Source organism: Hyla sarda, unplaced genomic scaffold, assembly GCF_029499605.1.
Source record: "Hyla sarda isolate aHylSar1 unplaced genomic scaffold, aHylSar1.hap1 scaffold_2370, whole genome shotgun sequence".
Classification (NCBI taxonomy): Eukaryota; Metazoa; Chordata; class Amphibia; order Anura; family Hylidae; genus Hyla; species Hyla sarda.
This window is the reverse complement of record NW_026609055.1, coordinates 1-19079: the sequence shown is the minus strand read 5'-3', so window position 1 is coordinate 19079 and position 19079 is coordinate 1. Positions and strand designations below refer to the sequence as shown.

General features: G+C 45.8%; 8 non-coding genes across 8 annotated transcripts; all 8 read left to right on the top strand.

Annotated features, from left to right (window-relative positions):
• The first annotated feature begins 1540 nt into the window (after positions 1 to 1540).
• On the top strand, positions 1541 to 1731 carry LOC130322641 (U2 spliceosomal RNA). Its single transcript, XR_008868104.1, has one exon. It is a non-coding gene; the product is annotated as a U2 spliceosomal RNA (small nuclear RNA).
• A 2092-nt stretch (positions 1732 to 3823) lies between these two features.
• Positions 3824 to 4014, top strand: LOC130322640 (U2 spliceosomal RNA). The gene has a single exon (XR_008868103.1). It is a non-coding gene; the product is annotated as a U2 spliceosomal RNA (small nuclear RNA).
• Positions 4015 to 6095: 2081 nt separating this feature from the next.
• Positions 6096 to 6286, top strand: LOC130322656 (U2 spliceosomal RNA). The gene has a single exon (XR_008868115.1). It is a non-coding gene; the product is annotated as a U2 spliceosomal RNA (small nuclear RNA).
• A 2094-nt stretch (positions 6287 to 8380) lies between these two features.
• On the top strand, positions 8381 to 8571 carry LOC130322655 (U2 spliceosomal RNA). Its single transcript, XR_008868114.1, has one exon. It is a non-coding gene; the product is annotated as a U2 spliceosomal RNA (small nuclear RNA).
• A 2089-nt stretch (positions 8572 to 10660) lies between these two features.
• LOC130322648 (U2 spliceosomal RNA) lies at positions 10661 to 10850 on the top strand. The gene has a single exon (XR_008868110.1). It is a non-coding gene; the product is annotated as a U2 spliceosomal RNA (small nuclear RNA).
• Positions 10851 to 12938: 2088 nt separating this feature from the next.
• Positions 12939 to 13129, top strand: LOC130322653 (U2 spliceosomal RNA). The gene has a single exon (XR_008868113.1). It is a non-coding gene; the product is annotated as a U2 spliceosomal RNA (small nuclear RNA).
• Positions 13130 to 15223: 2094 nt separating this feature from the next.
• LOC130322651 (U2 spliceosomal RNA) lies at positions 15224 to 15414 on the top strand. The gene has a single exon (XR_008868112.1). It is a non-coding gene; the product is annotated as a U2 spliceosomal RNA (small nuclear RNA).
• Positions 15415 to 17498: 2084 nt separating this feature from the next.
• LOC130322639 (U2 spliceosomal RNA) lies at positions 17499 to 17689 on the top strand. The gene has a single exon (XR_008868102.1). It is a non-coding gene; the product is annotated as a U2 spliceosomal RNA (small nuclear RNA).
• The last annotated feature ends 1390 nt before the right edge of the window (positions 17690 to 19079 follow it).

Below are 19079 nucleotides of genomic sequence, written 5' to 3'. Positions count from 1 at the left end.
AAGACAAATGCTTCCAGCCATCCATTGCACTAATGGATTGGTCATCAGCTGGCTGTCTATGTCCCGCATCAATATAGACCAAAGTACAGAGGGTTAGGCTATGCTATTGTGCACCTACCTGATGCATCAGAAGGTGCGAGGCCCTTGCTAAATTCTGTGCACAGACTTTGAGATCTATGCTTTAGACTGTATCTAAACCTGCTCCAACATGGACTGACATTCTGGCCTACTTTCAGCCGATGCGACTTGTCTGTCGCTGAACAGTCGCTTTTTATGTATTCAGCACCTATGTATAATGTTGTAAAAATGCTCTAGAAGCTAAAGTCGCAGAAATGTCACACATATTTGGCCTGCAACTTTCTGTGCGACAAATTCAGACAGGAAAAATCAGTATAAATCCTTAGAAAATTATCCCCCAGTGTCTCCATCTGCTGGCGGTATTGAATAAGCATTGCTGCACTGATGGGGTATGCATTAGACGAAAAAAAAGAAGAAAAAGAAGAATAATACGCCCAGAAAAGAGGCGAAAAGGAGAAAAACGTAAAAAAACGTGAAAAAAAAGTAAGAGGAAGAGAAGGGAAAAAAAGGTGGAAATGGGTTTAAAAGTGATTTCGGCGGAGAAATATATATATATATATATATATATATATATATATATATATATATATGCGCACACACACACATAGATATAAACGTATTCTCCGTTGAGATATTGCAGCCGCTGCTGTGTCCAGGCCCAGGAGCCTTAGCACTGTGCTGTGATGTCACTCAATACCACTGACATCACTAGGTGTAAACAACATCTCTCCTTTGCTGTGTATGTGACTATGGAGCTGTTTGGTGATGTCGTCTATTACGGCCTTCATAGAAGCAACAGGAGATTGTTGCATCCATCTTGAACCCTCAGAACTACAGTGCTATGATGTCACTCACTTCCACAGGCCTTGCAGAGTGTAAACAACAACAACCCAGCTTTGTTGTGTATGTAACCATAGGGATTTGTGATGTCACCTAGAACCTTCACAGCAGCGACAGCTTTATGAGGAGCATCAGCACTGCTCTGCCTGAGCAGAACCATCACCGCCATAGGTTGTCAAATAACCCGGATTTAACCCACACAGGTAAGTCCAATGGGGTGCAGGCATGTCCTCTATGCTTACAGCTTCCCGTGGGTGTTGGTTTGATACCGTTTGGGGACAGCCAAGGAGGCATCTGCAGGCAACAAAGGTAGGTGTGTGCTTGTGTGTGTGTTTCCTATGCAGATCCTAAGCCCAGTGTCACATGCAAGTAGGAGGAGTAAGAAGGGTTCCTGGCAAATCCGGGTTATGGATTGCATTTAAAAAGGCCCCGTGGGAGTGCAATGGGCCCCTGTCTTGCTGCTTAGCAATAATGGTATGGGTTTAGGTTCTGCTGTGTGTACTGGTGGTTGACTGCCCCCCAGCCCAGAGTGTGCATGGAAAATTGTCTGGCAGCCTCCCTGACAGCAAGCAGTGATAGTGCCCATGAAGGGGACCTTGTTGGGCCCGCCCCTTTCACGGTTATCGCTTCTCGGCCTTTTGGCTAAGATCAAGTGTAGTATCTGTTCTTATCAGTTTAATATCTGATACGTCCCCTATCTGGGGACCATATATTAAATGGATTTTTGAGAACGGGGGCCGATTTCGAAGCTTGCTTCCGTCGCCCTATGCATTGACCCGATATGGCAGTATCTTCGGGTACAGTGCACCACCCCCTTACAGGGTTAAAAAGAAAGATTCCTACTTTCATTGCTACCTGCTTGCTGGCTAGCCAGCTAGCCAGCCCTGTGGGCCTTGCTGCTGCTGCAGCCAAAAAACAAAAGGTGGTGCTGCTGCTGCTTCTGCTGCTTCTGCTTCTGCTTGTGTCTGGCCCCTGTTGGAGCGTCCAGGCACAGGACTTCTGCTGCTGCTGACTAAATGGCCTCCTTAATTGGATCATTTGAGTAGCCAGCACACCTGTGCAGGTAGGGCATGACATGATAGGCAGCTGCCTTGATAGCGGGTGGGTGCTGAATGTTCCTAATTGACAAAATAAGATTAATGCTTATGAAGAAATATAAAATCTCATCCCTTCCCCAATATCGCGCCACACCCCTACCCCTTAATTCCCTGGTTGAACTTGATGGACATATGTCTTTTTTCGACCGTACTAACTATGTAACTATGTAACATAACATGGGGGGGGGGGGGTCTCCTGGCTGTTCACACAGGTGTGTCATTGCTGTACATTGACCATGCATTGCTTCTGTGGTATTGCAAAGGCAAAGACAAATGCTTCCAGCCATCCATTGCACTAATGGATTGGTCATCAGCTGGCTGTCTATGTCCCGCATCAATATAGACCAAAGTACAGAGGGTTAGGCTATGCTATTGTGCACCTACCTGATGCATCAGAAGGTGCGAGGCCCTTGCTAAATTCTGTGCACAGACTTTGAGATCTATGCTTTAGACTGTATCTAAACCTGCTCCAACATGGACTGACATTCTGGCCTACTTTCAGCCGATGCGACTTGTCTGTCGCTGAACAGTCGCTTTTTATGTATTCAGCACCTATGTATAATGTTGTAAAAATGCTCTAGAAGCTAAAGTCGCAGAAATGTCACACATATTTGGCCTGCAACTTTCTGTGCGACAAATTCAGACAGGAAAAATCAGTATAAATCCTTAGAAAATTATCCCCCAGTGTCTCCATCTGCTGGCGGTATTGAATAAGCATTGCTGCACTGATGGGGTATGCATTAGACGAAAAAAAAGAAGAAAAAGAAGAATAATACGCCCAGAAAAGAGGCGAAAAGGAGAAAAACGTAAAAAAACGTGAAAAAAAAGTAAGAGGAAGAGAAGGGAAAAAAAGGTGGAAATGGGTTTAAAAGTGATTTCGGCGGAGAAATATATATATATATATATATATATATATATATATATATATATATATATGCGCACACACACACATAGATATAAACGTATTCTCCGTTGAGATATTGCAGCCGCTGCTGTGTCCAGGCCCAGGAGCCTTAGCACTGTGCTGTGATGTCACTCAATACCACTGACATCACTAGGTGTAAACAACATCTCTCCTTTGCTGTGTATGTGACTATGGAGCTGTTTGGTGATGTCGTCTATTACGGCCTTCATAGAAGCAACAGGAGATTGTTGCATCCATCTTGAACCCTCAGAACTACAGTGCTATGATGTCACTCACTTCCACAGGCCTTGCAGAGTGTAAACAACAACAACCCAGCTTTGTTGTGTATGTAACCATAGGGATTTGTGATGTCACCTAGAACCTTCACAGCAGCGACAGCTTTATGAGGAGCATCAGCACTGCTCTGCCTGAGCAGAACCATCACCGCCATAGGTTGTCAAATAACCCGGATTTAACCCACACAGGTAAGTCCAATGGGGTGCAGGCATGTCCTCTATGCTTACAGCTTCCCGTGGGTGTTGGTTTGATACCGTTTGGGGACAGCCAAGGAGGCATCTGCAGGCAACAAAGGTAGGTGTGTGCTTGTGTGTGTGTTTCCTATGCAGATCCTAAGCCCAGTGTCACATGCAAGAAGGAGGAGTAAGAAGGGTTCCTGGCAAATCCGGGTTATGGATTGCATTTAAAAAGGCCCCGTGGGAGTGCAATGGGCCCCTGTCTTGCTGCTTAGCAATAATGGTATGGGTTTAGGTTCTGCTGTGTGTACTGGTGGTTGACTGCCCCCCAGCCCAGAGTGTGCATGGAAAATTGTCTGGCAGCCTCCCTGACAGCAAGCAGTGATAGTGCCCATGAAGGGGACCTTGTTGGGCCCGCCCCTTTCACGGTTATCGCTTCTCGGCCTTTTGGCTAAGATCAAGTGTAGTATCTGTTCTTATCAGTTTAATATCTGATACGTCCCCTATCTGGGGACCATATATTAAATGGATTTTTGAGAACGGGGGCCGATTTCGAAGCTTGCTTCCGTCGCCCTATGCATTGACCCGATATGGCAGTATCTTCGGGTACAGTGCACCACCCCCTTACAGGGTTAAAAAGAAAGATTCCTACTTTCATTGCTACCTGCTTGCTGGCTAGCCAGCTAGCCAGCCCTGTGGGCCTTGCTGCTGCTGCAGCCAAAAAACAAAAGGTGGTGCTGCTGCTGCTTCTGCTGCTTCTGCTTCTGCTTGTGTCTGGCCCCTGTTGGAGCGTCCAGGCACAGGACTTCTGCTGCTGCTGACTAAATGGCCTCCTTAATTGGATCATTTGAGTAGCCAGCACACCTGTGCAGGTAGGGCATGACATGATAGGCAGCTGCCTTGATAGCGGGTGGGTGCTGAATGTTCCTAATTGACAAAATAAGATTAATGCTTATGAAGAAATATAAAATCTCATCCCTTCCCCAATATCGCGCCACACCCCTACCCCTTAATTCCCTGGTTGAACTTGATGGACATATGTCTTTTTTCGACCGTACTAACTATGTAACTATGTAACATAACATGGGGGGGGGGTCTCCTGGCTGTTCACACAGGTGTGTCATTGCTGTACATTGACCATGCATTGCTTCTGTGGTATTGCAAAGGCAAAGACAAATGCTTCCAGCCATCCATTGCACTAATGGATTGGTCATCAGCTGGCTGTCTATGTCCCGCATCAATATAGACCAAAGTACAGAGGGTTAGGCTATGCTATTGTGCACCTACCTGATGCATCAGAAGGTGCGAGGCCCTTGCTAAATTCTGTGCACAGACTTTGAGATCTATGCTTTAGACTGTATCTAAACCTGCTCCAACATGGACTGACATTCTGGCCTACTTTCAGCCGATGCGACTTGTCTGTCGCTGAACAGTCGCTTTTTATGTATTCAGCACCTATGTATAATGTTGTAAAAATGCTCTAGAAGCTAAAGTCGCAGAAATGTCACACATATTTGGCCTGCAACTTTCTGTGCGACAAATTCAGACAGGAAAAATCAGTATAAATCCTTAGAAAATTATCCCCCAGTGTCTCCATCTGCTGGCGGTATTGAATAAGCATTGCTGCACTGATGGGGTATGCATTAGACGAAAAAAAAGAAGAAAAAGAAGAATAATACGCCCAGAAAAGAGGCGAAAAGGAGAAAAACGTAAAAAAACGTGAAAAAAAAGTAAGAGGAAGAGAAGGGAAAAAAAGGTGGAAATGGGTTTAAAAGTGATTTCGGCGGAGAAATATATATATATATATATATATATATATATATATATATATGCGCACACACACACATAGATATAAACGTATTCTCCGTTGAGATATTGCAGCCGCTGCTGTGTCCAGGCCCAGGAGCCTTAGCACTGTGCTGTGATGTCACTCAATACCACTGACATCACTAGGTGTAAACAACATCTCTCCTTTGCTGTGTATGTGACTATGGAGCTGTTTGGTGATGTCGTCTATTACGGCCTTCATAGAAGCAACAGGAGATTGTTGCATCCATCTTGAACCCTCAGAACTACAGTGCTATGATGTCACTCACTTCCACAGGCCTTGCAGAGTGTAAACAACAACAACCAAGCTTTGTTGTGTATGTAACCATAGGGATTTGTGATGTCACCTAGAACCTTCACAGCAGCGACAGCTTTATGAGGAGCATCAGCACTGCTCTGCCTGAGCAGAACCATCACCGCCATAGGTTGTCAAATAACCCGGATTTAACCCACACAGGTAAGTCCAATGGGGTGCAGGCATGTCCTCTATGCTTACAGCTTCCCGTGGGTGTTGGTTTGATACCGTTTGGGGACAGCCAAGGAGGCATCTGCAGGCAACAAAGGTAGGTGTGTGCTTGTGTGTGTGTTTCCTATGCAGATCCTAAGCCCAGTGTCACATGCAAGTAGGAGGAGTAAGAAGGGTTCCTGGCAAATCCGGGTTATGGATTGCATTTAAAAAGGCCCCGTGGGAGTGCAATGGGCCCCTGTCTTGCTGCTTAGCAATAATGGTATGGGTTTAGGTTCTGCTGTGTGTACTGGTGGTTGACTGCCCCCCAGCCCAGAGTGTGCATGGAAAATTGTCTGGCAGCCTCCCTGACAGCAAGCAGTGATAGTGCCCATGAAGGGGACCTTGTTGGGCCCGCCCCTTTCACGGTTATCGCTTCTCGGCCTTTTGGCTAAGATCAAGTGTAGTATCTGTTCTTATCAGTTTAATATCTGATACGTCCCCTATCTGGGGACCATATATTAAATGGATTTTTGAGAACGGGGGCCGATTTCGAAGCTTGCTTCCGTCGCCCTATGCATTGACCCGATATGGCAGTATCTTCGGGTACAGTGCACCACCCCCTTACAGGGTTAAAAAGAAAGATTCCTACTTTCATTGCTACCTGCTTGCTGGCTAGCCAGCTAGCCAGCCCTGTGGGCCTTGCTGCTGCTGCAGCCAAAAAACAAAAGGTGGTGCTGCTGCTGCTTCTGCTGCTTCTGCTTCTGCTTGTGTCTGGCCCCTGTTGGAGCGTCCAGGCACAGGACTTCTGCTGCTGCTGACTAAATGGCCTCCTTAATTGGATCATTTGAGTAGCCAGCACACCTGTGCAGGTAGGGCATGACATGATAGGCAGCTGCCTTGATAGCGGGTGGGTGCTGAATGTTCCTAATTGACAAAATAAGATTAATGCTTATGAAGAAATATAAAATCTCATCCCTTCCCCAATATCGCGCCACACCCCTACCCCTTAATTCCCTGGTTGAACTTGATGGACATATGTCTTTTTTCGACCGTACTAACTATGTAACTATGTAACATAACATGGGGGGGGGGGGGTCTCCTGGCTGTTCACACAGGTGTGTCATTGCTGTACATTGACCATGCATTGCTTCTGTGGTATTGCAAAGGCAAAGACAAATGCTTCCAGCCATCCATTGCACTAATGGATTGGTCATCAGCTGGCTGTCTATGTCCCGCATCAATATAGACCAAAGTACAGAGGGTTAGGCTATGCTATTGTGCACCTACCTGATGCATCAGAAGGTGCGAGGCCCTTGCTAAATTCTGTGCACAGACTTTGAGATCTATGCTTTAGACTGTATCTAAACCTGCTCCAACATGGACTGACATTCTGGCCTACTTTCAGCCGATGCGACTTGTCTGTCGCTGAACAGTCGCTTTTTATGTATTCAGCACCTATGTATAATGTTGTAAAAATGCTCTAGAAGCTAAAGTCGCAGAAATGTCACACATATTTGGCCTGCAACTTTCTGTGCGACAAATTCAGACAGGAAAAATCAGTATAAATCCTTAGAAAATTATCCCCCAGTGTCTCCATCTGCTGGCGGTATTGAATAAGCATTGCTGCACTGATGGGGTATGCATTAGACGAAAAAAAAGAAGAAAAAGAAGAATAATACGCCCAGAAAAGAGGCGAAAAGGAGAAAAACGTAAAAAAACGTGAAAAAAAAGTAAGAGGAAGAGAAGGGAAAAAAAGGTGGAAATGGGTTTAAAAGTGATTTCGGCGGAGAAATATATATATATATATATATATATATATATATATATATATATATATATATGCGCACACACACACATAGATATAAACGTATTCTCCGTTGAGATATTGCAGCCGCTGCTGTGTCCAGGCCCAGGAGCCTTAGCACTGTGCTGTGATGTCACTCAATACCACTGACATCACTAGGTGTAAACAACATCTCTCCTTTGCTGTGTATGTGACTATGGAGCTGTTTGGTGATGTCGTCTATTACGGCCTTCATAGAAGCAACAGGAGATTGTTGCATCCATCTTGAACCCTCAGAACTACAGTGCTATGATGTCACTCACTTCCACAGGCCTTGCAGAGTGTAAACAACAACAACCCAGCTTTGTTGTGTATGTAACCATAGGGATTTGTGATGTCACCTAGAACCTTCACAGCAGCGACAGCTTTATGAGGAGCATCAGCACTGCTCTGCCTGAGCAGAACCATCACCGCCATAGGTTGTCAAATAACCCGGATTTAACCCACACAGGTAAGTCCAATGGGGTGCAGGCATGTCCTCTATGCTTACAGCTTCCCGTGGGTGTTGGTTTGATACCGTTTGGGGACAGCCAAGGAGGCATCTGCAGGCAACAAAGGTAGGTGTGTGCTTGTGTGTGTGTTTCCTATGCAGATCCTAAGCCCAGTGTCACATGCAAGTAGGAGGAGTAAGAAGGGTTCCTGGCAAATCCGGGTTATGGATTGCATTTAAAAAGGCCCCGTGGGAGTGCAATGGGCCCCTGTCTTGCTGCTTAGCAATAATGGTATGGGTTTAGGTTCTGCTGTGTGTACTGGTGGTTGACTGCCCCCCAGCCCAGAGTGTGCATGGAAAATTGTCTGGCAGCCTCCCTGACAGCAAGCAGTGATAGTGCCCATGAAGGGGACCTTGTTGGGCCCGCCCCTTTCACGGTTATCGCTTCTCGGCCTTTTGGCTAAGATCAAGTGTAGTATCTGTTCTTATCAGTTTAATATCTGATACGTCCCCTATCTGGGGACCATATATTAAATGGATTTTTGAGAACGGGGGCCGATTTCGAAGCTTGCTTCCGTCGCCCTATGCATTGACCCGATATGGCAGTATCTTCGGGTACAGTGCACCACCCCCTTACAGGGTTAAAAAGAAAGATTCCTACTTTCATTGCTACCTGCTTGCTGGCTAGCCAGCTAGCCAGCCCTGTGGGCCTTGCTGCTGCTGCAGCCAAAAAACAAAAGGTGGTGCTGCTGCTGCTTCTGCTGCTTCTGCTTCTGCTTGTGTCTGGCCCCTGTTGGAGCGTCCAGGCACAGGACTTCTGCTGCTGCTGACTAAATGGCCTCCTTAATTGGATCATTTGAGTAGCCAGCACACCTGTGCAGGTAGGGCATGACATGATAGGCAGCTGCCTTGATAGCGGGTGGGTGCTGAATGTTCCTAATTGACAAAAAAAGATTAATGCTTATGAAGAAATATAAAATCTCATCCCTTCCCCAATATCGCGCCACACCCCTACCCCTTAATTCCCTGGTTGAACTTGATGGACATATGTCTTTTTTCGACCGTACTAACTATGTAACTATGTAACATAACATGGGGGGGGGGGGGGTCTCCTGGCTGTTCACACAGGTGTGTCATTGCTGTACATTGACCATGCATTGCTTCTGTGGTATTGCAAAGGCAAAGACAAATGCTTCCAGCCATCCATTGCACTAATGGATTGGTCATCAGCTGGCTGTCTATGTCCCGCATCAATATAGACCAAAGTACAGAGGGTTAGGCTATGCTATTGTGCACCTACCTGATGCATCAGAAGGTGCGAGGCCCTTGCTAAATTCTGTGCACAGACTTTGAGATCTATGCTTTAGACTGTATCTAAACCTGCTCCAACATGGACTGACATTCTGGCCTACTTTCAGCCGATGCGACTTGTCTGTCGCTGAACAGTCGCTTTTTATGTATTCAGCACCTATGTATAATGTTGTAAAAATGCTCTAGAAGCTAAAGTCGCAGAAATGTCACACATATTTGGCCTGCAACTTTCTGTGCGACAAATTCAGACAGGAAAAATCAGTATAAATCCTTAGAAAATTATCCCCCAGTGTCTCCATCTGCTGGCGGTATTGAATAAGCATTGCTGCACTGATGGGGTATGCATTAGACGAAAAAAAAGAAGAAAAAGAAGAATAATACGCCCAGAAAAGAGGCGAAAAGGAGAAAAACGTAAAAAAACGTGAAAAAAAAGTAAGAGGAAGAGAAGGGAAAAAAAGGTGGAAATGGGTTTAAAAGTGATTTCGGCGGAGAAATATATATATATATATATATATATATATATATATATATATATATGCGCACACACACACATAGATATAAACGTATTCTCCGTTGAGATATTGCAGCCGCTGCTGTGTCCAGGCCCAGGAGCCTTAGCACTGTGCTGTGATGTCACTCAATACCACTGACATCACTAGGTGTAAACAACATCTCTCCTTTGCTGTGTATGTGACTATGGAGCTGTTTGGTGATGTCGTCTATTACGGCCTTCATAGAAGCAACAGGAGATTGTTGCATCCATCTTGAACCCTCAGAACTACAGTGCTATGATGTCACTCACTTCCACAGGCCTTGCAGAGTGTAAACAACAACAACCCAGCTTTGTTGTGTATGTAACCATAGGGATTTGTGATGTCACCTAGAACCTTCACAGCAGCGACAGCTTTATGAGGAGCATCAGCACTGCTCTGCCTGAGCAGAACCATCACCGCCATAGGTTGTCAAATAACCCGGATTTAACCCACACAGGTAAGTCCAATGGGGTGCAGGCATGTCCTCTATGCTTACAGCTTCCCGTGGGTGTTGGTTTGATACCGTTTGGGGACAGCCAAGGAGGCATCTGCAGGCAACAAAGGTAGGTGTGTGCTTGTGTGTGTGTTTCCTATGCAGATCCTAAGCCCAGTGTCACATGCAAGTAGGAGGAGTAAGAAGGGTTCCTGGCAAATCCGGGTTATGGATTGCATTTAAAAAGGCCCCGTGGGAGTGCAATGGGCCCCTGTCTTGCTGCTTAGCAATAATGGTATGGGTTTAGGTTCTGCTGTGTGTACTGGTGGTTGACTGCCCCCCAGCCCAGAGTGTGCATGGAAAATTGTCTGGCAGCCTCCCTGACAGCAAGCAGTGATAGTGCCCATGAAGGGGACCTTGTTGGGCCCGCCCCTTTCACGGTTATCGCTTCTCGGCCTTTTGGCTAAGATCAAGTGTAGTATCTGTTCTTATCAGTTTAATATCTGATACGTCCCCTATCTGGGGACCATATATTAAATGGATTTTTGAGAACGGGGGCCGATTTGAAGCTTGCTTCAGTCGCCCTATGCATTGACCCGATATGGCAGTATCTTCGGGTACAGTGCACCACCCCCTTACAGGGTTAAAAAGAAAGATTCCTACTTTCATTGCTACCTGCTTGCTGGCTAGCCAGCTAGCCAGCCCTGTGGGCCTTGCTGCTGCTGCAGCCAAAAAACAAAAGGTGGTGCTGCTGCTGCTTCTGCTGCTTCTGCTTCTGCTTGTGTCTGGCCCCTGTTGGAGCGTCCAGGCACAGGACTTCTGCTGCTGCTGACTAAATGGCCTCCTTAATTGGATCATTTGAGTAGCCAGCACACCTGTGCAGGTAGGGCATGACATGATAGGCAGCTGCCTTGATAGCGGGTGGGTGCTGAATGTTCCTAATTGACAAAATAAGATTAATGCTTATGAAGAAATATAAAATCTCATCCCTTCCCCAATATCGCGCCACACCCCTACCCCTTAATTCCCTGGTTGAACTTGATGGACATATGTCTTTTTTCGACCGTACTAACTATGTAACTATGTAACATAACATGGGGGGGGGGGGGTCTCCTGGCTGTTCACACAGGTGTGTCATTGCTGTACATTGACCATGCATTGCTTCTGTGGTATTGCAAAGGCAAAGACAAATGCTTCCAGCCATCCATTGCACTAATGGATTGGTCATCAGCTGGCTGTCTATGTCCCGCATCAATATAGACCAAAGTACAGAGGGTTAGGCTATGCTATTGTGCACCTACCTGATGCATCAGAAGGTGCGAGGCCCTTGCTAAATTCTGTGCACAGACTTTGAGATCTATGCTTTAGACTGTATCTAAACCTGCTCCAACATGGACTGACATTCTGGCCTACTTTCAGCCGATGCGACTTGTCTGTCGCTGAACAGTCGCTTTTTATGTATTCAGCACCTATGTATAATGTTGTAAAAATGCTCTAGAAGCTAAAGTCGCAGAAATGTCACACATATTTGGCCTGCAACTTTCTGTGCGACAAATTCAGACAGGAAAAATCAGTATAAATCCTTAGAAAATTATCCCCCAGTGTCTCCATCTGCTGGCGGTATTGAATAAGCATTGCTGCACTGATGGGGTATGCATTAGACGAAAAAAAAGAAGAAAAAGAAGAATAATACGCCCAGAAAAGAGGCGAAAAGGAGAAAAACGTAAAAAAACGTGAAAAAAAAGTAAGAGGAAGAGAAGGGAAAAAAAGGTGGAAATGGGTTTAAAAGTGATTTCGGCGGAGAAATATATATATATATATATATATATATATATATATATATATATATGCGCACACACACACATAGATATAAACGTATTCTACGTTGAGATATTGCAGCCGCTGCTGTGTCCAGGCCCAGGAGCCTTAGCACTGTGCTGTGATGTCACTCAATACCACTGACATCACTAGGTGTAAACAACATCTCTCCTTTGCTGTGTATGTGACTATGGAGCTGTTTGGTGATGTCGTCTATTACGGCCTTCATAGAAGCAACAGGAGATTGTTGCATCCATCTAGAACCCTCAGAACTACAGTGCTATGATGTCACTCACTTCCACAGGCCTTGCAGAGTGTAAACAACAACAACCCAGCTTTGTTGTGTATGTAACCATAGGGATTTGTGATGTCACCTAGAACCTTCACAGCAGCGACAGCTTTATGAGGAGCATCAGCACTGCTCTGCCTGAGCAGAACCATCACCGCCATAGGTTGTCAAATAACCCGGATTTAACCCACACAGGTAAGTCCAATGGGGTGCAGGCATGTCCTCTATGCTTACAGCTTCCCGTGGGTGTTGGTTTGATACCGTTTGGGGACAGCCAAGGAGGCATCTGCAGGCAACAAAGGTAGGTGTGTGCTTGTGTGTGTGTTTCCTATGCAGATCCTAAGCCCAGTGTCACATGCAAGTAGGAGGAGTAAGAAGGGTTCCTGGCAAATCCGGGTTATGGATTGCATTTAAAAAGGCCCCGTGGGAGTGCAATGGGCCCCTGTCTTGCTGCTTAGCAATAATGGTATGGGTTTAGGTTCTGCTGTGTGTACTGGTGGTTGACTGCCCCCCAGCCCAGAGTGTGCATGGAAAATTGTCTGGCAGCCTCCCTGACAGCAAGCAGTGATAGTGCCCATGAAGGGGACCTTGTTGGGCCCGCCCCTTTCACGGTTATCGCTTCTCGGCCTTTTGGCTAAGATCAAGTGTAGTATCTGTTCTTATCAGTTTAATATCTGATACGTCCCCTATCTGGGGACCATATATTAAATGGATTTTTGAGAACGGGGGCCGATTTCGAAGCTTGCTTCCGTCGCCCTATGCATTGACCCGATATGGCAGTATCTTCGGGTACAGTGCACCACCCCCTTACAGGGTTAAAAAGAAAGATTCCTACTTTCATTGCTACCTGCTTGCTGGCTAGCCAGCTAGCCAGCCCTGTGGGCCTTGCTGCTGCTGCAGCCAAAAAACAAAAGGTGGTGCTGCTGCTGCTTCTGCTGCTTCTGCTTCTGCTTGTGTCTGGCCCCTGTTGGAGCGTCCAGGCACAGGACTTCTGCTGCTGCTGACTAAATGGCCTCCTTAATTGGATCATTTGAGTAGCCAGCACACCTGTGCAGGTAGGGCATGACATGATAGGCAGCTGCCTTGATAGCGGGTGGGTGCTGAATGTTCCTAATTGACAAAATAAGATTAATGCTTATGAAGAAATATAAAATCTCATCCCTTCCCCAATATCGCGCCACACCCCTACCCCTTAATTCCCTGGTTGAACTTGATGGACATATGTCTTTTTTCGACCGTACTAACTATGTAACTATGTAACATAACATGGGGGGGGGGGTCTCCTGGCTGTTCACACAGGTGTGTCATTGCTGTACATTGACCATGCATTGCTTCTGTGGTATTGCAAAGGCAAAGACAAATGCTTCCAGCCATCCATTGCACTAATGGATTGGTCATCAGCTGGCTGTCTATGTCCCGCATCAATATAGACCAAAGTACAGAGGGTTAGGCTATGCTATTGTGCACCTACCTGATGCATCAGAAGGTGCGAGGCCCTTGCTAAATTCTGTGCACAGACTTTGAGATCTATGCTTTAGACTGTATCTAAACCTGCTCCAACATGGACTGACATTCTGGCCTACTTTCAGCCGATGCGACTTGTCTGTCGCTGAACAGTCGCTTTTTATGTATTCAGCACCTATGTATAATGTTGTAAAAATGCTCTAGAAGCTAAAGTCGCAGAAATGTCACACATATTTGGCCTGCAACTTTCTGTGCGACAAATTCAGACAGGAAAAATCAGTATAAATCCTTAGAAAATTATCCCCCAGTGTCTCCATCTGCTGGCGGTATTGAATAAGCATTGCTGCACTGATGGGGTATGCATTAGACGAAAAAAAAGAAGAAAAAGAAGAATAATACGCCCAGAAAAGAGGCGAAAAGGAGAAAAACGTAAAAAAACGTGAAAAAAAAGTAAGAGGAAGAGAAGGGAAAAAAAGGTGGAAATGGGTTTAAAAGTGATTTCGGCGGAGAAATATATATATATATATATATATATATATATATATATATATATATATATATATGCGCACACACACACATAGATATAAACGTATTCTCCGTTGAGATATTGCAGCCGCTGCTGTGTCCAGGCCCAGGAGCCTTAGCACTGTGCTGTGATGTCACTCAATACCACTGACATCACTAGGTGTAAACAACATCTCTCCTTTGCTGTGTATGTGACTATGGAGCTGTTTGGTGATGTCGTCTATTACGGCCTTCATAGAAGCAACAGGAGATTGTTGCATCCATCTTGAACCCTCAGAACTACAGTGCTATGATGTCACTCACTTCCACAGGCCTTGCAGAGTGTAAACAACAACAACCCAGCTTTGTTGTGTATGTAACCATAGGGATTTGTGATGTCACCTAGAACCTTCACAGCAGCGACAGCTTTATGAGGAGCATCAGCACTGCTCTGCCTGAGCAGAACCATCACCGCCATAGGTTGTCAAATAACCCGGATTTAACCCACACAGGTAAGTCCAATGGGGTGCAGGCATGTCCTCTATGCTTACAGCTTCCCGTGGGTGTTGGTTTGATACCGTTTGGGGACAGCCAAGGAGGCATCTGCAGGCAACAAAGGTAGGTGTGTGCTTGTGTGTGTGTTTCCTATGCAGATCCTAAGCCCAGTGTCACATGCAAGTAGGAGGAGTAAGAAGGGTTCCTGGCAAATCCGGGTTATGGATTGCATTTAAAAAGGCCCCGTGGGAGTGCAATGGGCCCCTGTCTTGCTGCTTAGCAATAATGGTATGGGTTTAGGTTCTGCTGTGTGTACTGGTGGTTGACTGCCCCCCAGCCCAGAGTGTGCATGGAAAATTGTCTGGCAGCCTCCCTGACAGCAAGCAGTGATAGTGCCCATGAAGGGGACCTTGTTGGGCCCGCCCCTTTCACGGTTATCGCTTCTCGGCCTTTTGGCTAAGATCAAGTGTAGTATCTGTTCTTATCAGTTTAATATCTGATACGTCCCCTATCTGGGGACCATATATTAAATGGATTTTTGAGAACGGGGGCCGATTTCGAAGCTTGCTTCCGTCGCCCTATGCATTGACCCGATATGGCAGTATCTTCGGGTACAGTGCACCACCCCCTTACAGGGTTAAAAAGAAAGATTCCTACTTTCATTGCTACCTGCTTGCTGGCTAGCCAGCTAGCCAGCCCTGTGGGCCTTGCTGCTGCTGCAGCCAAAAAAACAAAAGGTGGTGCTTCTGCTGCTTCTGCTTCTGCTTGTGTCTGGCCCCTGTTGGAGCGTCCAGGCACAGGACTTCTGCTGCTGCTGACTAAATGGCCTCCTTAATTGGATCATTTGAGTAGCCAGCACACCTGTGCAGGTAGGGCATGACATGATAGGCAGCTGCCTTGATAGCGGGTGGGTGCTGAATGTTCCTAATTGACAAAATAAGATTAATGCTTATGAAGAAATATAAAATCTCATCCCTTCCCCAATATCGCGCCACACCCCTACCCCTTAATTCCCTGGTTGAACTTGATGGACATATGTCTTTTTTCGACCGTACTAACTATGTAACTATGTAACATAACATGGGGGGGGGGGGGTCTCCTGGCTGTTCACACAGGTGTGTCATTGCTGTACATTGACCATGCATTGCTTCTGTGGTATTGCAAAGGCAAAGACAAATGCTTCCAGCCATCCATTGCACTAATGGATTGGTCATCAGCTGGCTGTCTATGTCCCGCATCAATATAGACCAAAGTACAGAGGGTTAGGCTATGCTATTGTGCACCTACCTGATGCATCAGAAGGTGCGAGGCCCTTGCTAAATTCTGTGCACAGACTTTGAGATCTATGCTTTAGACTGTATCTAAACTTGCTCCAACATGGACTGACATTCTGGCCTACTTTCAGCCGATGCGACTTGTCTGTCGCTGAACAGTCGCTTTTTATGTATTCAGCACCTATGTATAATGTTGTAAAAATGCTCTAGAAGCTAAAGTCGCAGAAATGTCACACATATTTGGCCTGCAACTTTCTGTGCGACAAATTCAGACAGGAAAAATCAGTATAAATCCTTAGAAAATTATCCCCCAGTGTCTCCATCTGCTGGCGGTATTGAATAAGCATTGCTGCACTGATGGGGTATGCATTAGACGAAAAAAAAGAAGAAAAAGAAGAATAATACGCCCAGAAAAGAGGCGAAAAGGAGAAAAACGTAAAAAAACGTGAAAAAAAAGTAAGAGGAAGAGAAGGGAAAAAAAGGTGGAAATGGGTTTAAAAGTGATTTCGGCGGAGAAATATATATATATATATATATATATATATATATATATATATATATATATGCGCACACACACACATAGATATAAACGTATTCTCCGTTGAGATATTGCAGCCGCTGCTGTGTCCAGGCCCAGGAGCCTTAGCACTGTGCTGTGATGTCACTCAATACCACTGACATCACTAGGTGTAAACAACATCTCTCCTTTGCTGTGTATGTGACTATGGAGCTGTTTGGTGATGTCGTCTATTACGGCCTTCATAGAAGCAACAGGAGATTGTTGCATCCATCTTGAACCCTCAGAACTACAGTGCTATGATGTCACTCACTTCCACAGGCCTTGCAGAGTGTAAACAACAACAACCCAGCTTTGTTGTGTATGTAACCATAGGGATTTGTGATGTCACCTAGAACCTTCACAGCAGCGACAGCTTTATGAGGAGCATCAGCACTGCTCTGCCTGAGCAGAACCATCACCGCCATAGGTTGTCAAATAACCCGGATTTAACCCACACAGGTAAGTCCAATGGGGTGCAGGCATGTCCTCTATGCTTACAGCTTCCCGTGGGTGTTGGTTTGATACCGTTTGGGGACAGCCAAGGAGGCATCTGCAGGCAACAAAGGTAGGTGTGTGCTTGTGTGTGTGTTTCCTATGCAGATCCTAAGCCCAGTGTCACATGCAAGTAGGAGGAGTAAGAAGGGTTCCTGGCAAATCCGGGTTATGGATTGCATTTAAAAAGGCCCCGTGGGAGTGCAATGGGCCCCTGTCTTGCTGCTTAGCAATAATGGTATGGGTTTAGGTTCTGCTGTGTGTACTGGTGGTTGACTGCCCCCCAGCCCAGAGTGTGCATGGAAAATTGTCTGGCAGCCTCCCTGACAGCAAGCAGTGATAGTGCCCATGAAGGGGACCTTGTTGGGCCCGCCCCTTTCACGGTTATCGCTTCTCGGCCTTTTGGCTAAGATCAAGTGTAGTATCTGTTCTTATCAGTTTAATATCTGATACGTCCCCTATCTGGGGACCATATATTAAATGGATTTTTGAGAACGGGGGCCGATTTCGAAGCTTGCTTCCGTCGCCCTATGCATTGACCCGATATGGCAGTATCTTCGGGTACAGTGCACCACCCCCTTACAGGGTTAAAAAGAAAGATTCCTACTTTCATTGCTACCTGCTTGCTGGCTAGCCAGCTAGCCAGCCCTGTGGGCCTTGCTGCTGCTGCAGCCAAAAAAACAAAAGGTGGTGCTTCTGCTGCTTCTGCTTCTGCTTGTGTCTGGCCCCTGTTGGAGCGTCCAGGCACAGGACTTCTGCTGCTGCTGACTAAATGGCCTCCTTAATTGGATCATTTGAGTAGCCAGCACACCTGTGCAGGTAGGGCATGACATGATAGGCAGCTGCCTTGATAGCGGGTGGGTGCTGAATGTTCCTAATTGACAAAATAAGATTAATGCTTATGAAGAAATATAAAATCTCATCCCTTCCCCAATATCGCGCCACACCCCTACCCCTTAATTCCCTGGTTGAACTTGATGGACATATGTCTTTTTTCGACCGTACTAACTATGTAACTATGTAACATAACATGGGGGGGGGGGGGGTCTCCTGGCTGTTCACACAGGTGTGTCATTGCTGTACATTGACCATGCATTGCTTCTGTGGTATTGCAAAGGCAAAGACAAATGCTTCCAGCCATCCATTGCACTAATGGATTGGTCATCAGCTGGCTGTCTATGTCCCGCATCAATATAGACCAAAGTACAGAGGGTTAGGCTATGCTATTGTGCACCTACCTGATGCATCAGAAGGTGCGAGGCCCTTGCTAAATTCTGTGCACAGACTTTGAGATCTATGCTTTAGACTGTATCTAAACTTGCTCCAACATGGACTGACATTCTGGCCTACTTTCAGCCGATGCGACTTGTCTGTCGCTGAACAGTCGCTTTTTATGTATTCAGCACCTATGTATAATGTTGTAAAAATGCTCTAGAAGCTAAAGTCGCAGAAATGTCACACATATTTGGCCTGCAACTTTCTGTGCGACAAATTCAGACAGGAAAAATCAGTATAAATCCTTAGAAAATTATCCCCCAGTGTCTCCATCTGCTGGCGGTATTGAATAAGCATTGCTGCACTGATGGGGTATGCATTAGACGAAAAAAAAGAGAAAAAGAAGAATAATACGCCCAGAAAAGAGGCGAAAAGGAGAAAAACGTAAAAAAACGTGAAAAAAAAGTAAGAGGAAGAGAAGGGAAAAAAAGGTGGAAATGGGTTTAAAAGTGATTTCGGCGGAGAAATATATATATATCTATATATATATATATATATATATATATATATATATGCGCACACACACACATAGATATAAACGTATTCTCCGTTGAGATATTGCAGCCGCTGCTGTGTCCAGGCCCAGGAGCCTTAGCACTGTGCTGTGATGTCACTCAATACCACTGACATCACTAGGTGTAAACAACATCTCTCCTTTGCTGTGTATGTGACTATGGAGCTGTTTGGTGATG